The 14,100-nt window shown below is 42.4% G+C and overlaps 1 non-coding gene across 1 annotated transcript; it reads left to right on the top strand.

Moving 5' to 3' along the window:
* Positions 1-9,164: 9,164 nt before the first annotated feature.
* On the top strand, positions 9,165-9,271 carry LOC128066288 (U6 spliceosomal RNA). Its single transcript, XR_008201194.1, has one exon. It is a non-coding gene; the product is annotated as a U6 spliceosomal RNA (small nuclear RNA).
* Positions 9,272-14,100: the final 4,829 nt, after the last annotated feature.

Raw genomic sequence — 14,100 nt, 5'->3', positions numbered from 1 at the left:
GAGTGAGGGTTCAATTCCTATCCAGGGAGCTAAGATCTTATGTGACTTGTGGCCAAAAAACCAAAACATAAAACAGAAGCAGTGTTGTAACAAACTCAATAAAGACTTTAAAAATGGTCCACATTAAAAAAAAATCTTAAAAAGGAACATACACACATTCCTACTTTGAAAACATAATATCAGTCAATACTTTTTCCGTGTTCCAGAAATAATCCTCTATCCCTTTGAAGTAGTTTTTAGACCCATTAAAAGTTATGTCCATGAACATTTTGTTTCACAAAATTGAGATTTTCTGTATTACAGAACGTTGTCTTATTTACATATTCTAAGAATTCTCTTGCACCATTAGTTGTATTTTTGTTCAGAAACATATGCTCGTGTGCTAAGTTGCTTCAGTTCTGAATGACTCTGCGATCTCAGGTAGCCCGCCAGGCTCCTCTGTCCATGGGATTCTCCAGGCAAGAGTACTGGAGTGGGCTGCCAAGTCTTCCTCCGGGGGATCTTCCCGAGGGAACCCTTGTCTGCTACTTCTCCTGCATTGGCAGGCAGATTCTTTACCACTAGGGCCACCTGGAAGCCCTTTTAGAAGCACATGGACACTGTACACATTGGGGCAGGTAGCCACTGGTTTTAAGTGGTTTGCAATGAGGAGTCGGGGCTTTGGATCAGGAGACCCAAAGCATATAATCTTTCTCTGTAGCCAACTTTGTTTATTAATGCTGTTGTGTAAAGCATGTGTCCATGATAGAATTCTAGTATCAAGTTTAGAAGGTTATTTCTGAGTGTGGGAGTTGTAGGAAAGGCAGAGAAGCAGAGAGAAGTGAATGTAGAGGGAAGGTTTAGCTGCATCCAATGGAGACCCATGCGGAGTGAGGGGAGAAGGGGCTGGAGGCTGGTGATCTGATCCAGACAAGGTTGGGCAACTCACTGGGCTTGGGGCTCAGCCCTGTGGGTGAGCAGGAGGTCTGGTGGTAACAGTCAATGCAGATTACCACACATTTTCATATCTCCTTCCAGGCACATGGTGGGGTGGCATTTTCCTGGAAGGAAAGAATATCTCTTTTAGGAGGAAGCTTTCAGAGCTAGTTCAGTTTCCCATGTTCCTTCTGCCCCAGTGACTGGCAAGGGTCCAAAGAGTGGCGGAACCATCCTGAGCCCAGAGCAAGGATGACACAGACCAGAGCCCATGACTGACCTGTAATGGACACTCTTCCTTTGAAGGAGGAAGCAGAGTAGACTCATAGTCCTTGCAGGGGCTGACATGATGCAGACAGATGTTCTGGGTAATGGTATTTGGCCCCGCGGACCCAGATATTAATTTAGAACCAAAGATGAAAGAGGCTGAGCCCAAAAGAGGCTAGAGTGATCTTTCCCAACAGAATATATCAGAGAGAAGTGGAACAGAGGGTCATAGGCGCTTCTGGGAACCACAAAGAACAGACCTGATGTGGGCCCCAGTGGTAACTACCACATTAATGTTACTGTGGATGCTAGGGGTGGGACTCCAGAGTACTTGAGTAGCACTGGAGAAGAAATTCCAGCCTGGGGCCAGAGGGCGTGAGCTAGGGTCCCACCTGTCATGGTTAACTTCTTGTGTGAAGTGACTATGGTACCCAGTTATTTGATCAAACACTAATCAAGATGTTGCTCTCAAGATATTTTATAGATGTGATTGGCAGCTGCAATCAGTAATCTTTAATCCTGATTTCCTTACTTTAAGTAAAGATTACCCTTGAAAACATGAGTGGGACTCAGTTGAAGGCCTTTAGAGTAGGAACAGGTTTTCCAGGGAAGAAGAAATTCTGTCTCAAGATTGCAAAGTTAACTCCTGCTGAATTTCCAGCTTGCTGGCTGGCCTGACAAGTTTAAGATTTGCCAACCCTCACCATCGTGTGAGCCAATATATATTCCTTCATATAAAACTCTTATAGAAAATTTACTTATGTATTTATTTATATTTATTTCATGACTATATATTTCTATATCATTCTTCATGCATCTATCCACCTACCTAGATATCCATTCATTCCACTGAATCAAAAATCTTTCTTTAAAAGTGTTATATTAAAACCAAATCAATAACTTTAACAGACCCAAGGAGACCCATTCTCTGGCTACCGAATGATAAGGCCCTGATCCAAAACCAGAGCAACTCAGCATTTCAAAAGCTTCATTTTGCCACAGTTCTCATTCCTGTCAAGTCATGCATCAGTCCCATTAACCAAGAGCCAAAGTTGTTCTTCAGGGATTTCTTTCAGTCTTTTAAAAAATCTTTTCCCATCCCAAAGCTGTTCCATATGTGTAGAAAGGAGCCATCCGCCCGAGTTCTCATTCTTGCAATCAGGTTCCTGGGGGGACAGGCCCCCAGGACAGAAAACCATCTCTTCATGGCTCTTTTCCTTGGAAACCGAGTGGAACCTTTCAGGGAACTCAGCTCTGCAAACACACAGCAGTTGAAGGTAAGGTTGTGAAATGGGCCTGTTTGTACCTGGCTTCTCTTTTCAGAAACCCTTCTGTGTCATCTTCCTTTCACCTCTGCCCCCAGGTCCCTGCCCCTGCCCCTAACCCCGCTTCATTCCCATCTGTGCCCTCAGCTTACTTGTAATCAAATCTTCTCTGCCTGCTGACGTCTGGACCATGCTTGCCTGAGCTCAGACATTTCCTCCTCGAACCATCCACCTTTCCTGGACTCTAGGCCCAGTGTAGTTGGGTCTCATTTTCAGATTAATAATGACAATGAATAAACAGATCCTTTCTGAGGTGCTGGCTTGCTTCTACCTAACTCAAGGAGTTGGCCCCATTTATTTAAAATTTTTATATTAAATCAGTAGCTTTAAAAAGCCTTGTTCCATATCAACCGATGGGGACCTAGGATTGGAACAGTCACTTCTCAGATTCCACTCATCCAGTGGTGTGCAGGAGCTAGTTCACACGGAGTCATGAAAACAGGTAGTAAAATAATCACGGATTTTCTGAGCCGGTTGCTAAACTGGTGGTACTTTGAAATTGCCCATAGTGGGAGTATTTGTCCCTTTGGAAATTGGCAATACCACAAGTCAGAACACTTTTCCTTCTTCAGAGAGCTGGCTCACAACATGTCACAGCACTAACTGTCCTTTCTCACTTACTCCTAAAGCAGCCAAGTGAAGCGTCAGAAAAAATCTCACTAGTCACAGGATGTAGGGTGTGAGTGAGAAGCTGGAGCGAAGGAACCTCTTACCTTCTCTCTAGACAAGAAGCCCTTTCATCATTTTTCTCTTTTGTCTTCATTAAATATTATGATCCTTTTGATTACCTTAATTTGTGAGTATGATCCACCATGTATTTCTTGTCTGAATCACCCCTTGTTTTCCTCTGTATCTTAATTGGAATCTCCTTCAGGAAAGGTGTTGTGTTTTATAAAAAGAGAAATAACTCAGGAGCAACAGTACCATGAAAATGAACATGTGCTGGGGGACTGGTAGGATACCAAGAATGTCATGTTCCAGTTTGCAGTATGAGAACTGGGACTGAAGGATGCCAGCAAAAGGTCAAAGTGAGCCTGGGACATGTGTTTCCTGGGCACCCATAGACAGTGTAGCAGAGGCTGAGAGAGGACCAGGCCACTTCTGGTTATTTTTAGACTCCTGGGAAAAAAAAAAGTACAAATGCTTTAATATAGACAGAATCTTTCAAAAGGATGGGAGGTTAAGTTCTGCAGAACTAGATGTTCTTTTTCTAGAACTTACCATGATGGGGAAATGGAAACAATGGCTTTTTAGTTTTTAAAAATATATTTATTGAATTTATTTTTGGCTGCATCAGGTCTTAGTTGCAGCACACGGGATCTTTCCTTGCAATTCTGTGAGCTATCTCTAGTCGTGGCACAAGGACTTCCCTTTGCTGTGTGTGGGCTTCCCTTGTTGTGGAGCATGGGCTCAAGAGCACACAGGCTCAGCAGTTGCTGTGTGCAGGCTTAGTTGCCCTGTGGCATGTGGAATCTCAGTTCCCTGACCAAGGATGGAATCTGTGTTACCTGCATTGGAAAGCAAATTCTTAACCATTAGACCACGAGGGAAGTCCCAACAATGGCTTTTTAAAATAGGATAACTGTTTGTCTGCCTGCCTTTTCCCCAGATCATAGGCTTCCCAGGGACTGTCCATATTCCATGCCTGTAATCCTAACCCCTGGTACAGTGTCAGACCCCCACTGAGTGCCTCCATAAAGGATGCTTTTTTAAAAGGATGCAAATGAGAACAAAGCACAAGAGACATCATGTAGAGCTGCCATTAGCAAGGTCTGCCTTCTCTAGCTGGCAGTTCCTAGACTTTGAATTTCACGGGTGGGAGCAACTTTTGAATAATCTTGAGGACCAACAGGATTGTCATCTTCTTTTGTCAACTGACGTCACTAAAAACAAGTCGATGGCAGCCATCTCCTAGGATTAATATTTCATTAGGAAGAAAAATATTCTGAGATGAAAAAATAAGGAGGAATAACAGTTCTTCCAAAGAAAGGAAATGGCAACTTTGTATTGATAATATGCCGTGGTAGATGTATCGATATCTATCTATATGATATATTTATATATCCTTGCTGGATATTGAAGAATTTGAGTCTTTAGGATTTCATCAGAGTCCAAAGAAATTCTTTAGATAAACCCTACTTTTTATGAAAATAGCAAAGAGGAAATTAGCTAATAACCACAGATACCATTTACTGTTGTCTGCCTACTAAGTGGATATAGGCTGTTCATTTATTCATTTGGTATATGAAGCCACAAATATGAAAGCCATTCAGTGAAATGGATGTCTGAGAGTAAACCACTCCTTGAATATCTGCAATCAGGACTGATCTGGCCTAGCATTTTGAGGGTACTGGAGATGGGAGGGCTGGTTCTTCTTTTCTTCTCTTTGTGTTTCTGTGGGCAAAGTAATCCCCAAATCAAGGATTTCCCAGAGTCCTCAGGATCAAGCATGACATAGCTGGAATGGTGAATCTCCAGTTGTGCAGGGCCACCTCAGGCTAGATTCTGGGTGTCTAGTCCCATTCCAGTACTCTTGCCTGGAGAATCCCATGGATGGAGAAGCCTGGTAGGCTGCAGTCCATGGGGTCTCGAGGAGCTGGACATGACTGAGCGACCTCACTTTCACTTTTCATTTTCATGCATTGGAGAAGGAAATGGCAACCCACTCCAGTGTTCTTGCTTGGAGAATCCCAGGGACGGCAGAGCCTGGTGGGCTGCCGTCTATGGGGTCGCACAGAATCGGACACAACTGAAGCGACTTAGCAGCAGCAGCAGTCCATGATACATATATGTAAGAGTTTAACTGGGAGATTGCTAGTGTCTATGAGATTGGTGTAGACAAAATTCTAGAGATTTGGCTCAAACAAGCCTTAGGAATAGAGTGTACATATAGATCAGTTGTTTGTTTTACTAAAGAGGAATCTGTTCTTACATTTGACAAGATGTTTTGGGTTTCTTTGTTCGGAATCCTTACTTCCCAAGCATCATCAACAGACTTTTATTGAATTAGCCACGATGTGGAAAGAAAAATGGTAGACATTATAGGTGACATACCAAGTAGGAGTTACCCACAACCCCCTCAGCCATTAAAGCTTGTAGTCAAGTGGGAAATTTGGATGGGTGAATATTATTTTAAAATTCAAAGCAAACCAAAAAACCTCTTTTAGTTCAGTTCAGTTGCTCAGTCGTGTCCAACTCTTTGCAGCCCCATGAATTGCAGCACACCAGGCCTCCCTGTCCATCACCAACTCCCCGAGTTCACTCAAACTCACATCCATTGAGTTGGTGATGCCATCCAGCCATCTCATCCTCTGTCGTCCCCTTCTCTTCCTGCCCCCAATCCTCCCAGCATCAGAGTCTTTTCCAATGAGTCAACTCTTCGCATGAGGTGGCCAGAGTACTGGAGTTTCAGCTTTAGCAAATTAGATGTAAGAAAGACAAGAGCAGAAATGAGATCTACAAACATTCATTGGAAATATAGATTTCTAACTGGAATGTTTAGGAAAATTTTTAAGGAGGAGATGAATATTCAGGAGGGCTTTGAATGTTGGAAACAATATTAAAGACAGTGGAAACATCTCAGGTAGGAACTCTCTAAGGGACTGAGGGGTGGGTAGAGCTCAAGGTCAGAGAAGGCAGTGGCAACCCACTTCACTACTCTTGCCTGGAGAATCCCATGGACGGAGGAGCCTGGTGAGCTGCAGTCCAGGGGGTCGCTAAGAGTCAGACACGACTGAGCAACTTCACTTTCACTTTTCACTTTCAGGCACTGGAGAAGGAAACGGCAACCCACTCCCGTGTTCTTGCCTGGAGAATCTCAGGGACGAGGGAGCCTGGTGGGCTGCCGTCTATGGGGTTGCACAGAGTTGGACATGACTGAAGCGACTTAGCAGCAGCAGCAGCAGAGCACAAGGTGGGCTGAGGGATAGAGGCTAAAATAGCTTGATTCTGGCAGAGGCTAATGGAGCAGTGGGAGCTGAGGCTGAGTTGGCCAGCCAAAGACTGCTGGTACAGAGTGTGGAATGCTAGGTAAAGGAGAATGGGGTAAGGGTACCTAAAAATGAGAACCATCAAATGTTGCTTTTTCCATTTCTTTAAACAAAATGGCAGTATGATAAATGGATAGGATTCCACTTTGTATAGTCCTAGCTTACTAATGAGATAGTGCCATTTCCTTCAGATTGGAGCATATGCCTGTGGACCACCAGACCTAACCACTGAGAATGGGATGGATTATCGTGAATTCATGGACCTGGAATTCATGTGTGCTGGAGTTTGGGGCCTGTGTGTAATTTCCTTTCAAGAGAGAGAGGATCGCTTTTAGCTTCCTCTATTCAGCGTGTTTATAAAAACCTTTATAAAGTATTACTTTCCAGACCATAGGTGGGGGGAAGCCACTGTGGTGTTTTTTTTTTTTTTTTTTTTTTTTTGCAACAGGAGCAGACTGAGCAAAATCACTTTTGTGACTTGAGAATACAGCTGATTTCTGCTTTGGCTAAGGCATCTTTCTATGTTGACTTTCTCTTCCAAGGAGAATATTAATTATTTCTACTGGCAACATTTGGAATGTTCCCATTTAAAACTCAAAGTGTGAATGTGTAGAAATTGACACGGTGTAGCTGTGTGGTTCTCTTGGGAGTTCAGCAACTCTGGAGTGAAGTAAGTTGGGGGAGAGAAAAGAAGGAGCGACAGCCTTTATTTCTCCAGAGCACGCATCATGATTACGCATCAGAATTGTGCTTAGAAGAAATCTTTGTGATATTGAATCTGAAGTTTCTATTAATATGATTAGTTTGATGAACTTACAGACTATCAAGGCTCATATTTTTTAAATTACTGCTTTTTTTAAAAAATAAGGACGAATAACTTTAAAAAATACTCAGACACACTGGGTCTTGCTGTGGCATGTAGGTTCTTTTGTTCTGGCACATGTGCTTCTCAAGGTGCATGGTCTTCTCTCTAGTTGTGGTGCAGAGGCCCAGTTGCCCTGTGGCATGTGGGATCTTAGTTTTCCAACCAAGGATTGAATTCACGTCCCCTGCATTGGAAGGCAGATTCTTAACCACTGGACCACCAAGGAAGTCCCATTATTTCCTTTTGTTATTGTGTAGAACAGCAACTGGTGTGTTTTATTTGAAAATTAGAATAAGCTGAAGCAGAGAGTAAAGCTGGAAGTGTGATTCACCCCAAAGTGGGGTGACGATTCAATGGCTAATCCATTATTAAGACAATAACATTGAGATCTTGGCCATAGGACAGATCCCCCATGCTGTCCTGGCAGGCGCTGGTGAGTATTACCAGCTGAGTGGCCACAGACAAAGTGGACTTTGTACAGAGATGGAAAGAAGGTGTTGTGCCAGGCAGGCAGCTTTAGTAGGTGCCTGAAATCCATCAAGTCTGGAAGACCGGGGTTTAGATGGCAATGTTTGATCCAGAACCCAGTGTTCTATTGGACACATGCTTGACCAAGAAGAGTGTAAGAAAATGCCATGAAGAATGGGTGGAGGGCAGAAGACCCTGAGGATAGCACGGCTGATGGGCCTGAAGGCTAAAGACATGAGAAGGATGGACAAGCACAAACAAGCCAGCTGTGGGTCCCCAGGAGCTTGTCTGAAAGTTCCTATGCAGTTCTGCCTCTTGCAGAAAATTCCCCTCATCTCCAGCCCCTCTCCCTTGATCCCTCTCTAATAGTGATTCAATGAGTCAGCTAGATTTGCTGTCAGAGCCCTAGACAGAATAAGGGTCAGATGGGCTCTGAGGGGGAAACAAGGAAGGGAAGCCTGAGTTACCTTGCTAAAGAACTTCTGGAATATTCCATTACTCATGGCAAAAAAAAAATATATAGACTTTCTCCAGAAGAGGCCAACTTTGTGATCTAGTTGTAAGTACCCTTTTGATCAATCCTTCTAACAATATGCCAGGTCCACAACACAATTTTCACAAAGCACAGAGTTCTAAAACGTTAAAGCAAGAAAATACTTAGGGATCATTTGGTCTAGAGGTTTTTGAACTTTTTCTCTTTTTAAAGCAGTGCAACCTTTTCTTCCAAAGAGATCAAACCAAGAAATCCAACATAAAGTCATTTATAAATGGAACAGCTCTGGCTATCCCCAGCGGCTCTTCTGAAGCATCCTGGTAGAGAGGTGAACTGATTTTGTCAAAGTCATCCAGGCTGGGGAGGGATTCAGCAGACCCCAGGGTCTACTGGTCTCTCATACTCAGTCCAATACTCTGTTCATTGCACCATGTCATACTGAATGCTGATCTGACAACTCACAAAGCTAAGATACAGAACTTCTGGCCTGAAGATGTAAATGTGGTGCTGGTATTGTAAAGTTATGGGATAGCTAGTCAATAAACATATTTTTTTTCTTGTTATATTCCGAGGAGCAAAGATGAAACCTGGGTAGCTGAGGTTTCTTGCAGACCTGATTCTGGAGACATTGAAAGGACAAGGAGTTCACTATGCTGGATGGAAATTCTGCTGCTTAAGTCCTTTCATGTGATATTGATTCTCTATTTTGTTGCACCTATATCTTTATTTTTAAAATTCATGGTACATGTGAAGAAGTTTGTATAATATCTACATACAGTTTAATAATAAAAATATGCACATCTTGGATCTCTCCCCAACCCTGCTTAAGAATGAGAATATTTGTGCTCACTTCAGCAGCATATATACTAAAATTGAAACAATACAGAAAAGATTAGCATGGCCCCTGCACAAAGACGATATGCAAATTCATAAATCATTCCATAGTCTTTTACTACTGTATTTGTTACCAAAAGTGGTTCTACATATGCTTCTAAAAAAAAATCTGGAAATTCCTAATGTCCTGAGTATTAATAATAAAGTTTAAAAATGCTTTTATATTTATATATACAGAAAGAAAGAGGATATTTCCAATACTGCTGAATCTCTCATATGCCCTGCTCCTATTCAATCTCCCTGTCCCCCAGTCACCCGTCTGAATCTTATGTATTTGCTTGCTTTTCACTCTAGTTTTACTACCATATTTGCATCTCTAAGGGGCTTCCCAGGTGGTGTTAGAAATAAAGAACCTGCCTCCCAATGCAGGAGATATAAGAGACGAGGGTTTGATTCCTGGGTCAGGAAGATCCCCTGGAGGAGGGCATGGCAACCTACTCCAGTATTCTTGCCTGGAGAATCCCATGGACAGAGGAGCCTGGTGGGCTATAGTCTACGGGGTCACAAAGAATTGGACATGACTGAAGAGACTTTGCACGCATGCCCAGTATGCATCTCTAACCAATGTATTATCTATTTTTGTCTGTGTTTAACATTATAGAAATGGAATCATTTCTCATCTTTCTTCTTTTGCCCAGCTTCATGCTCTAGAACATTTCTCTCATTGCAGAAAGCCGTGTCTATTATCTCTAGATATTTATCCCTGAAGTTGAGTAGAGCTTAACCCAGGATGTTAGTTATTAGTATTTAGTGTTGTGTAACGTTTTACCATCTGAATAACCACCATGGATTTATTCATATTACAGTTGCTGGATATTTGGCATATTTCTAAATTTTGCTTCTCTAAAATGCTTCTGTGAGTATTGTACCTTTTCTCTTCTGTAATTGCTGCTCTAGGATATACACTCAGGAACTGACATGGTGGGTGAAGGGTGGAAACATTTTAAAATGTTACCAGGTGAGAACTAATAACTTCACTCTCTTCTCCCTCCCCGCCCCCCCCCCCCCCCGCCCCTTTCTTCTTTTCTTCTCTTCCCCTTCCTCTTCTCTTCTCTCCTTTTCTTATCCTTGGACCTTAGGTATTTAAATTGGATTAAACACAATTTTTCGCTCATGACACACTCTCATCATTGGACCATACAAGTTCTTCTCTTTATCTACATATTCATCCATTCATCTATCTAATCATCCATTCATCTATTTGCCTATTAAAAACATACCATCTTGGATAAGGAAATGGCAGCCCACTCCAGTATTCTTGCCAGGAGAATCTCATGGACAGAGGAGCCTGGTGGGCTGCAGTCCATGGGGTCACAAAGAGTCAGACATGACTGAGCATCTGAGTATTCGAAAATAAAAAAGTCTAGCTGATTCATTTTGCTGTGTAATACAAACCAGTACAACACTGTAAACCAAATATACTCCAATAAAAATTAATTTTAAAAAGAAGTGGAAAAAAATGAGATGACAAAGGAATATGTATACTATGATTCAGTTTAAAAAAAATAAAATGTGTGTGAGTAGATACATACACAAAGGGAAAAAAAGTTATGCAAATATAAAGGATAAAAGCTCACTTTCACGTGGAAGTGAAATAATGTATGACTTCTTTTCCTTTGTGCATATCCATAGTTTTCTAAACTGTGTTTTCTTCTACTTTCTACCTTTTGTAATTAAAAAAATAATAAATGTTGATGCTTGGAGGAAAAAACAATCAAAAAAAATACCATCTGACCAATAGGCAGATGTTTACCAATTACTTAGCAATTACTTGTTTCCTCTTCTCTTATCCTGTTCTTTTGCCTCCCCTGCAGAGGTAGCCGCTATATTGAATTTTGAACTGTTATATATGCTAGTATCTTAAAACAACAATTATCATTTATTATCTCAGAATTACTGTGGGTCAGGAATTCAGAGAGGGCACATCTGGGTGGCTTCTCTCTGCTCCATGAAGTTTTCTGTGATCTCAGCTGAAGATTCAAATCCCAAGGGGGCTGGAATCATCTGAAGGCTTGATGGGGCCTGCAGGACCCGCTGCTAAGGTGCTCCCCACCATGGCTGGCCATGAGGGGACTGGTATGATGCTTCCTCTCCGTGTGGGTCTCTCTACATGCTGTCTTCTCTCAGGGCTGCTGCGTATCCTCATGACATGGCATCTTGCTTTAGTGAGCATATCAACCATTGTTTTGTCTAGCCTAGATGCCATCTCAAAGAACAACATGATGAGAATCATAACATTTCTCCATTTTCTTATTCAAAATAGATAAGGATCTTGAATTTGTAGAGAAATAATCTATAAATTATTCAAGTGGAATAACAGACTCTGGGTTATCAGTTACAATCTAGGGCATGTGAGTCAATGAAGACACTGGTTGCAAAAAGTTAACATGTTCTGATTGTCATTTAAGGGTGTTGGAAACTAAATAGCATCATGGAAGAGAAAGATGGGTTCATCTCAGCAGATGTGCTGCTTTTGAGCCCAGGCACTGTGCCACAGGAAAGAAAGGATGCCTCCAGAGGAAAGTGGTTATGGGGAGATAGATAAGATATAAGCATGACTATGAGAGAGTGAATATGAATATATGTGGGAGAGATGAAATAGGGTAGGGGAGGCAGGAGCTGCTTTTATGAAAACAGAGTGAAAAGGTTAGTAGTATTCAGCCCAGAAAGGTAAAGTCTGAGAGGATTCAATAACAAAGAGGACACAGATGTCCTGAATTTCTAAAGAAGTTGTCTTTGAGAGGTTGTTGCTATTGTTCAGTCACCTAGTCGTGTCTGACTCTTTGCGACACCATGGACTGCAGCATGCCAGGCTTCCCTATTCCTCACCATCTCCTGAAGTTTGCTCAAGTTCATGTCCATTGCATCGGTGATGCCATCCAACCATCTCATCCTCTATCACACTCTTCTCCTTCTGCCCTCAATCTTTCCCGGCATCAGGGACTTTTCCAATACATTGGCCGTTCACATCAGGTGACCAAAATACTGGAGCTTCAGTTTTAGCATCAGTTGTTCCAGTGAGTATTCAGGGTTGATTTCCTTTAAGATTGACTGCTTTGATCTCCTTGCTGTCCAAAGCACTCTCAGGAGTCTTCTCCAGCACCACAGTTTGAAGTTACCAATTCTTGGGCATTCTGCCTTCATTACCATCCAGCTCTCACAACCATATGTGACCACTGGGAAGACCATAGCCTTGACTATACAGACCTTTGTCAGCAGAGTAATGTCTCTGCTTTTCAACACCCTGTCTAGGTCTGTCATAGCTTTCCTGCCAAGAAGCAATCATCTTCTGATTTTATGGTTGCAGTCACCATCCACAGCAATTTCAGAGCCCAAGAAGAGAAAATCTGTCACAACTTCCACTGTTTCCCCTTCTATTTGCCAGATCTTAGTTCTTTTAATATTTAGTTTTTTCACTCCTTTATCCTCATCAGGAGGTTCTTTAGTTCCTCTTCACTTTCTGCCATTGGGGTGGTATCATTCCCTTATTTGAGGTTGTTGTTTCTCCCTCCCTCTTGATTCCAGCTTGTAACTCATCCAGCCCAACATTTCTCATGACGTGCTCAGCGTATAGGTTAAATAAACAGGGTGACAGCAGACAGCCGTGTCGTACTCCTTTCTCAATCATGAACCAATCAGTTGTTTCATAGAGGATTCTAACTGTTGCTTCTTGATCTACATACAGGTTTCTCAGGAGACAGGTATGATGGTCTGGAATTCCCATCTTTTTAAGAGCTTTCCACTGTTTGTTATGATCCCCACAGTCTAAGGCTTTAGCGTAGTTGATGAAACGGAGGTAGATGTTTTTCTAGAATTCTCTTGCTTTCTCTATGATCCAGTAAATGTTGGCAATTTGCTCTCCGGTTCCTCTGCCTTTTCTAAACCCAGCTTGGATGCCAGGGAGTTCTTGGTTCACATAATGCTGAAGCCTAGCATGTAAGATTTTAAGCATGACCTTGCTAGCACAGGCTGCTGCTGCTGCTAAGTCGCTTCAGTCGTGTCTGACTCTGTGCAACCCCATAGACGGCAGCCCACCAGGCTCCCCCGTCCCTGAGATTCTCCAGGCAAGAATACTGGAGTGGGTTGCTGTTTCCTTCTCCAATGCATGAAAGTGAAAAGTGAAAGTGAAGTCGCTCAGTCATGTCTCTCAGTGACCCCATGGACTGCAGCCTACCAGGCTCCTCCGTCCATGGGATTTTCCAGGCAAGAGTACTGGAGTGGGTTGCCATTGCCTTCTCCGGCTAGCACAGGAGATGAGTGCAATTGTCTGATGGTTTGAACATTCTTTAGTACTGCCCTTCTTGGGAACCGGGATGAGGATTGACCTTTTCCAGTCCTGCGGCCACTGCTGGGTCTTCCAGATTTGCTGACATATTGAGTGCAACACTTTGATCATCTTTTAAGGTTTTGAATAGCTCTAGTGGAATTCCATCATCTCCACCTCCACTTATTGAAAGCAGTGCTTCCTAAGGCTCAACTTACTTGACTTCACACTCCAGAATGTCTGGCTCTGGGTGACTGACCACACCACTGTAGTTATCTGGTTCATTAAGATCTTTTTTGTACAATTCTTCCATGTATTCTTTCCATCTCTTTATCTTTGAAAAGTAAACTTTGCATAATATAAGAAAGTCCCACTTCATATAGGGAATAATGCACTTTTGTTTCTTACTACTGTAGAATTGGGGCAATTTCTGAAAATATTAAGCTAGTAGGGTTACATGTTTATGGTTGATAGAACTGACTGTGGAGGGAAGAGCTTTGGTTTTTGTGTTTATTTTGGGTTCTGATCTGACTTTTTGAGTTCACAACCAAGAGGACAACTCTGACTTCTGTAAGATGCTTTTTGGGGTCTCTGTCATAGCTGGTATCCTGAATCGGAAG

The sequence above is a fragment of the Budorcas taxicolor genome, chromosome 20 (assembly GCF_023091745.1).
Source record: "Budorcas taxicolor isolate Tak-1 chromosome 20, Takin1.1, whole genome shotgun sequence".
Taxonomy (NCBI): domain Eukaryota; kingdom Metazoa; phylum Chordata; class Mammalia; order Artiodactyla; family Bovidae; genus Budorcas; species Budorcas taxicolor.
Note: the sequence above shows the minus strand (reverse complement) of the source record. Positions and strands in the feature narration are given on the sequence as shown.